The 7,177-nt window shown below is 40.5% G+C and overlaps 1 protein-coding gene across 3 annotated transcripts in view; it reads left to right on the top strand.

The window, feature by feature from the left end:
• CDH13 (cadherin 13) overlaps window positions 1-7,177 on the top strand; it is a 1,035,770-nt gene that overhangs the window by 467,076 nt on the left and 561,517 nt on the right. The window lies entirely within an intron of this gene.

The raw sequence follows: 7,177 nt of genomic DNA, 5'->3' as shown, positions 1-7,177 counted from the left end.
CCTCCATGGTAAGAGGCCAAACGTTTTTGCCAAGAAAAGAATGTCAAAGGTCATGAAAAAGGGAATTTAAAAAAAAAAAAACAAAAAACACAACAACACCTTTGTCATGATTTTGAGATCTACATGGTAGATAATGATGTAAGAGTTGTGACATGAGGATGTCATTGGTTAAGAAATAGACTCCCTGCTTTTGTAGATGATGCCCAGGCCATCAGCCAGTTAAGTCCCCTTAGTATACCAGGATGATGATTTGTGTCCTTTTATTTAAATCCTGGTTTTCAAATGTGTAGGTCCAGGAGCACCATTGGGTCAACTCTCTAAAAACAAAACTAGATCAAAGGAACTAAACCATACTAACCAGATGCAGAAAGCACTGTCAAATGAATCAGAGAAACAACTTTTCCAGGAAGAAATAGTCACTGTTAAATAGGCAGAAATACCGATGTTGCCTGGTCAGCACGTCCTCTCCCCATAGGAAAATCAACATGGAGAATTGAATTTTCACCAGTTCCTATTTTTCAATGATCTCGGAATTTGAGCAATGGTGGTCAGATGAGTGGATGATCTGAATGGCTGGTGCTATTGGATTGTTTATCTATTCATTGAATCAACAAGGAGCACCTGTTATATGCCAGACTGCAAGATTGAGATCGGTTTAGTGGAGGTGTGAACAAGCATCCAAGCCCCTATTGTTATAGAGCTTGTGTTCTAGTGGGGAGGTAGATTTTTTCAATGAGTAAATAAATGAGCAAGCTGCAGAGGATGACAAATGCTGTGAGTAACAGACACGGGGTGATGTGAAGCAGAGTAAATGGCAGGACCAGGGTGTAGAGGGAGGAGGGAATCTCGGCACAAATGGCCGGGAGCAGCTGGGTCGCATCCCTGACGTTTGAGTGGGGGCGGGAAGAATGAGAAAGGGATAGCCAAGGGGAGGTCGGGAAAACCATATTCTTGGCAGAGGCAACTGCGTGTGCAAAGGCCTGGAGGTGCGAAAGAATGAGGTGGATTTGACTAGCAAAATGCCTGGTTGGCTGCAATGTAGTGAACAAGGAAAAGAGTGATAAGAGTTGAAGTCAGAGAAGTTGGCCTGTCATGTGGGTCTTGGAGACCACAGTGCTGAATAGCATTTTCATCGTGCGTGCAGCCAGAAACCACTGGAAAGTCTCCCAGGTGTGTGTGTGTGTGTGTGTGTGTGTGTGTGTGTGTGTGTGTGTGTGTGTGTGTGTGTGTGTGTGTGTGTGTCTGGACCTTTTGAAAGGTCCCTCTGGCTGCCTTGTAGGGAACGATCTGTGGGAGCAGATTGGTACGGAGGAGTGGACACACAGAAACAGCCAAGAAGGACGGTTTTATAGTGACCCAGGCAAGAGGTTAGTGTGACTTGGACTATTAGAAATCTATTTCTATCGGAAATCAGAAGCGTTCATAATCCGATGTCCTGATAATTACCATATTTATGATTTTAAACTATCAGTGTACCAAAGATGCAAAATCTTGCCAGGTTTCCAGGATATGATGCAAAGGGAAGCAGAGCTCTTCTGAGAGGACAGTGGTACAGCTGACGTGCCCTGGCCCTTTGGACAGCCCTAGCCTCTGTTATCGCCTTTGTGTAGGTTTCCCTGAAGCCAAGGATAGCACTATAGCACTCACCAAGGGGCCAGAGTCCTCAAGTCTGCAAGACTCTGCTCCCTGACAGTTTGAGACCTTGTTCTGCAAGTCTCCTTCATGTATGCTTGGTGTTTTCAGCCCTCACTGTGCATCAGAATCACCTGGGGCAGTTAAAATACAGATGCCAGTCTCCACCCTCAGAAACTGACTCAGTTGGTCAGGGGGTGAAGACCAAGCACCAGCATTTTTTGAGATCCCAGGTGATTCTGATGCACGCTCAGGTTTAAGGAGGTCTGAGCTAAAATACTTTCTCCCCCCCTGCCTACCACTAAACTATAGTACTTTCAGTATTAGAATTTCAATTCTATTAATTAGTTTACAACAAGGGTGAATTATCACATCTCACTTGCCTGGAAATTTGGTTGTCCTGGCATAATTATTATGAGCACCACCTTTCCCCTTAAACTTGTCCAGCTTTGGACAATAAGTTTTGTGGTCATCCTAAAGCTTCCTCCAACCCCATACATTTGTCCCCCCTCAGTATATTTAGAGAGTTTTCACAAGGCTCTTTCCTTGAGATACATAATGGATCATTAAGTATGCAGCTAACTAAGGACATTATTCTGCATGGTTTCTTACTTGTTACAGCCTCAGAACACAATTTGTTTTTCAAGCTGAAGACTTCTCTCTCCTTAGCCCCTATGTACTGCCCACCTGGGTTCAACCCTGGGTTTCAACCTGGGTTCTCTACAAAGAACAGCTTTTCTAAGTGCAGTAGTCTACTAACATCATAATGGTGTGAAAGCCTCCCAAACCTCCCAATGGCTTTTACAGAATAACTGCACTGCCTTGCAAGAATTATGTGTTTGTCCATGCTTCTTAGGCCTTTGAAGGAACATGTTTCCCTCTTTGTCTCTGCTTGTCTTTATTCATTCCTCTTATTCTTCTCTTTATATCTTATATCATATCCTAATCAACTCTGCCTGTAGCTGACAAGCAAGGCTCTGTCGAGCTGTGAGAAGATATAGGAGTCTTCACTGAATGCTGGGGAGGCTGGGAGAAGGGAAAAGAGACCCAGGAGGCACACGTCGCCACTCCCATCCGCCCAAACTCTGCGAGTCAGGCAACTCTAATCTTATAAATATTACATATCAGATTTCAGTGTAGAGTGTCATTTGAAGAAGAGATTCTGTGGGCATAAAGACAGTTGTCTTACTTTGGGTTCCCTGAGACAAGAATTCAAATGCAGGTAATTTCTATACCAGTAATACTGGTAAGGGAGTGAAGGAGTGAAGCAGGAAAAGGCAAGCAGCCAGTTGAGAGGCCTGTTTACCACTGTGGGTGACTGGATTGTAATCCCATGGAGAAAGGCTAGAAAATGGTGTAAGACACACTCTCAGGGTTATCCTGTCCACCGAGGAGGGAGCTGGGGTATTTATATACCAGCCCTATCCGTCTGGTTGAGGGCTGCTCCCAGAAGTCTAAACTCCCCAGCACATCCGTCATGCCCTGTGTTCTGTGCACAGGCACAATGGCCTTCTGAGGCTTGCAGGAGAGCCTTTAGGCATCATGGCGGCTGGTGTGCACTGAAAAGGTGAGGTGCAAGGGACTGGGACTGGGCACTGATGAATTCTGCTCTATCACTAAACTTGATATAAACACTGTTGCTTTGCAGGCCAGATTTCTTCTCTTTGTCTCATCCCCTGCTCCCAACTCGTTTCCTCAACTAACTTTCTTATGCCTCGTGCCTTTGAAGCCACTGCACTTGCGTCTCTTCAATAATAAGTACTTGTTTCTTCCCAGGAGGGAAAACCTCTGAAATTTAACCCAATTCATACCAATAAGTATATATGCAGCCTCTGCTATTTACAAGGCACTGTGCAAGGGGCTGCTGATTTAATGGCAAAGGAAACAGAGTCCTTGATCTCACAGGATTAGAGAAGAGTAGGAAAAATCATCGCAAATTCTTTATTTGTCACAATAAAGTGTAAGCACCTTTCATCTATTATGTTGAATTTTCATAATAACAACCCCACGACGACCATCTTCCAAGGTGCCAAATGAGGGTAATGAGACTCAGAGGGACGGTGTAACCTGTCCGAAGTCACACACTTAACTGCAGAGGCACGCTCTGTGCCACCTCTTTGAGATTTCACAGTCTGCACTTTTAACCAGTAGGCTCAGGGCTACTGAGTGCAACCTGAGAATTCTCTTGCCTGGAGTGAAATGTCCTTGCTGAAAATTACTTTTTTAAAATATCATTAAAACTAAGTTTAATTCCTTGAAATGTGCCAAGAAATAAGATGGTTAGAGGGGTGGATCAATGGATAGGTATATGACAAAGCAAGTAGACCAAAATGTTAATGATGGAATCTAGGTGATGAGCACAGTTGATCACTGTGAACTTCTCTCAACTTTCCTACGTGTTTGGAAATTTCATAATACAATGTTGGGAAAAATTAAGTTTAAGTATAAAATTATTATAAAAGGCAGAAGGGCTGGCATGTTGGCACGAAAGTACTTTGTCTTACAATTCAGGATGGTGAATGGAGACCAAGTATTTGTCTCTTTATTTCCTTGTTTGTCATATTTTATCACAATCTGAATTTCTTTAAAGAAAGAAGACCCATATACTAAAGGGTAACGATATCAAAAGCAAGGTGCTGCAGCGAATTCGCCCCCGTGGGAGGTTTTTCACAGTTGAAGGCCATGCCACATAGAATTGCATATTCACTAAAAAGCTACACAGGCAGCTCTAGGTATTAGGCAAAGTTTTGACATACACATATTTTATCTATCTGCAAAATAATTAATTAGTTGGTAAGTAGCTAAATTATTAGAATTGGGGGCCTGGTTTTCCATCATGTCTCTCAGTGTTTCTGAAAAAAGGGTAAAACACCCAGCTGTGAACACATTTCCTCAAACCTGTGATTTCTTTCCCATTTTTGAATTCTAGACAGCAGGGAGGATCTGGGAGTGTGTGCCCTGGAGAGAAATGTGTAGTTCCCAACATAACCTTTTTTTTTTTCTTCCTCCCCCTTCAGTATATGACTATTTCAGAATTTGGGCCATAAATAATTTCTCAGTTTTACCAATTTTCACTGATAAATATTTGATTGCATCTATAGAGATTTTTGAGTTGATTGAGAGCAGGGAACTTGAAATCTGTGAGGCAGCAAGGAGGTCTTTTGGAGATGTATTTTATTCTGTTTTATATTAAGTTTGAAAGACAAGTCATTTATGAAGTGCTTGTTAGAGATTCTATTTTCATCACAAACCCTTTTCATCAAAACCAATGAAAGTACATTTTACTGAAATTCCTTTTTTTATATCCCCTATAAATTGGTAGAATGAGCCTTTAGAAGGACATACTTAACCCAGGATGGAAGAAATACGTAATGGGACCATGTGCTCTTCATAAAGGGAATCAACATAGATCATTAGACCAAATCATGGAAACCACTCAACCAGGACTCTGCTTTGATTGTGTCATGAGTGTAAGTCACACCTGAGGACAATTTATGGCAGTTCCTAAATATTTCTCAGGGTTCTGGATGTATACCGTGGTTAGAAGTCTCCCCACATCCAAGAACTCTGTATCTCCCCTTTATGCCCACCTATGCAAACAGGTGCTAAGGAGTCTTATGGCCTTGGGATTAAATTTGTTTTACTCCATTTAATAGTCCTTTGCAACACTTTGCGAACCCATGGGTGCCAAGCTGCATCCCCAGAAGCTGGACCAGAAAGCTGATACTAAATGCATCCCCATCGAGCACTACTCTATCTCACCTTTCTACTGAAATGTAGACTTAGGGTACCTTGCTCCATTCTATTGCCTGATTTATTTTATATAATCATCATCAGCCTTTTAAAATCCATTTTTTCACACCTTTTATTCAAGTCTAACTACATGCCTCTTCTCAAAAATTTATATCTGTTTCATTTCCCCATTTTCAAACAAGTAGCAGTTTTATTCAGTGACTAAAAGTTGCCATTGGTTGTTGTATAGGAGAGAAACTTGAATATAGGTGATCTAAGATGTCCAGAAGCTTAGTGCTCAAAATTTTCTTGGTGAGATGACCAGCAGAATTTATTTCTACATTCAGCAACCCTAGTTGTACATATGCATTTCATATTTCCATGACTTTGAACTCTTCCCTCTTTCTGGGACACGCCCTCTTCATCCTCACTCCATAGGGCCACGCCATTTACATTCTAAGGTTGTACATCCAATGGCACATTTGCATCACTGAAGCAAGTTCCACGTCTACTCTGTCCAGCATGGCAGCCTCTAACCGCGTGTGGCTGTTGAGCACTTGAAATGTAGCGAGTGTGATTGAGGAACTGGATTTTGGCACTTTATTAAATTTTAACTAATTTTAATTTAAACTTAAAAACTACTGCTTGATCCAATTACTGGAACAACTTGCATGTGAATCTGACTTTTCAACTGTAAATTTCTTGTAATTGAAGTATAGTTGATTTACAATATAGTGTTAGTTTCAGGGGAACAGCCAAGTGATTCAGTTACATATATATATATTTTTCAGATTATTTTCCATTATGGGTTATTACAAGATATTGAATCTATCTTGTAAATTTTAATCTAAATACAGATTAAATATTTTTGTTGAAAATATAATGTCCAAATTGAGATGTAAGTTAGGGTTTTAATGGAATGTGTCTCATTAATAATCCTCATGTAGATGTCATGTTGCAGTAAAATTATTTTGGATATATTGCTATGATTAAAATTAATCTCATGTTTTTTTGGTTTTTTTTTTTTTTAACTTTTTATAATGTAGCTACCAGAAAATTTTAACTTAGTTATATGGCTCACGTTATATTTCTGTTGGGCAATGCTGGGCTAAAGCCTATATTTTAAAAACTTTTTATTTTATATTGGAGCATAGTTGATTAACAATGTTGTGTTAGTTTCAGGTGTATAGCAAAGTGATTCAGTTATACATATACATGTATCTATTCTTTTTCAAATCTTTTCCCATTTAGGTTATTACAAAATATTGAGCAGCGTTCCCTGTGCCGTACAGTAGGTTCTTGTTGGTTATCTGTTTTAAATATAGCAGTCGGTCTCCGTGGAATTTTTGTTTGATCTCCTTCACACATTTGTTTATACCTCGTAGATGACGCAACACATTTTGAGCAGCAATATAGTTTCTTTTGTATTTTTCTTCCCATTAACTGTAATTTACCAAGGGTAGTGAGTGATCCAGTACAGTGCCTAACACATAGTAGGGACTCAAATATTCTTTGACTTGAATTCTAACCAGGTCTATGGCTGGTTGGCTAAGGTATTCACTGGTTACTAATTTAAGTGACCATAGCTGGTTTGTTGTTAGAAAGGAATTAACAGACCATTATATGATCAGTCTGGATGTTTCCAGCAAATTTTAATTTTCCATAGTGTCAGTGAGGCTACCAGATAAATTGCTTGGCAGTCAACCATTATGGCAGGTCGTATAAGCATCCTTAGCAGATCGTGATAGATTTGATGCTGATGGATTTTGTGTGTGTGTGTGTGTGTGTGTGTGTGTGTGTGTGTGTGTGTGTG

This window comes from Lipotes vexillifer, unplaced genomic scaffold, assembly GCF_000442215.2.
Source record: "Lipotes vexillifer unplaced genomic scaffold, Lipotes_vexillifer_v1.1 scaffold443, whole genome shotgun sequence".
NCBI classification, from domain to species: Eukaryota; Metazoa; Chordata; class Mammalia; order Artiodactyla; family Lipotidae; genus Lipotes; species Lipotes vexillifer.
The sequence above is the reverse complement of the archived record's forward strand: the minus strand, read 5'-3'. Positions and strand labels throughout refer to the sequence as shown.